The sequence below is a fragment of the Gastrolobium bilobum genome, unplaced genomic scaffold (genome assembly GCF_033153095.1).
Source record: "Gastrolobium bilobum isolate Gb01-03AN ecotype WA unplaced genomic scaffold, APGP_CSIRO_Gbil_v1 utg73190, whole genome shotgun sequence".
Taxonomy (NCBI): domain Eukaryota; kingdom Viridiplantae; phylum Streptophyta; class Magnoliopsida; order Fabales; family Fabaceae; genus Gastrolobium; species Gastrolobium bilobum.
In genome coordinates, this window is record NW_026900112.1 from 129,606 (window position 1) to 130,530 (window position 925).

At 43.8% G+C, this 925-nt stretch overlaps 1 non-coding gene across 1 annotated transcript; it reads left to right on the top strand.

Annotated features, from left to right (window-relative positions):
- The first annotated feature begins 354 nt into the window (after window positions 1-354).
- On the top strand, window positions 355-460 carry LOC133295368 (small nucleolar RNA R71). Its single transcript, XR_009749328.1, has one exon. It is a non-coding gene; the product is annotated as a small nucleolar RNA R71 (small nucleolar RNA).
- Window positions 461-925: the final 465 nt, after the last annotated feature.

A 925-nucleotide genomic window follows, 5' to 3' on the forward strand; every position in this document is an offset into this window, starting at 1 on the left:
AAAGGACATTCATTAGACTCATGATTGTCATGGCAATATTCACACACAACAGTAGCAGCTTTAGTCTGAACACTAGCAAGCTGCATCTTGTCAAGCCTTGATGTTAAGTTTGCTACCTGCTGAGATAACAAACTGTTTTCAGCCAGCACCGCATCATTACCTTCCAGTTGAAGGATACCTCTCTTAGGCTTTGTTGACAACACTTGGTTCTCGTTGGCAGCCATCCTCTCAATCAGCTCAAGAGTCTCGTTTGCTCTCAGAGTTTTAATAGTGCCTCCTGCTGCACCATTCAACACCATCTGAACCTCAGGTTTGCAACTATTGAAGAAGATTCTAACCTGGTTACCAGCAGTCAGGTTATACTGAGGACACCTTCTCATCAAATCCTTGAACCGGTTCCATGCTTCACACATTGATTCACCCTCAGATTGAGTGAAATTGGTGATATCATTCACTATCTGGTTGTTCTTCTCCATTAAGAAGAACTGAGCAAAGAACTTCTGTGATAAATCATCCCAGGTTGCAATGCTTGCTGCAGGCTGCCTCTCTAACCATCTAAGAGCCTTTCCCTTAAGAGCAAAAGGGAACAGCCTCAACCGGATCACATCGTTCGACACTTGAGGGTGTTTGGTTGAGTCACAAATCCTCAAGAATCTGTCAACGAATCGGTGAGGATCTTCATTCTCCTCTCCTCCAAACTGAGCTCTCTCCACCAATTGAATATGAGAGGACTTGAGCTCCCAATTGTTGGCAACATTTGGCTGAACAATGGTCGAATTGGGCCTGTTGAATAAAGGAGTTAGGATAGTATCCATGAGCGGATTGTCCTCTTCATTGTTCCCTGCCATGGTGTGTGCTTCTTCAGAAAGAATTTCTAACTTGTCGAATGCAAGCTTCTGCCGAACAAGTTTTCTGTATCTCTTTT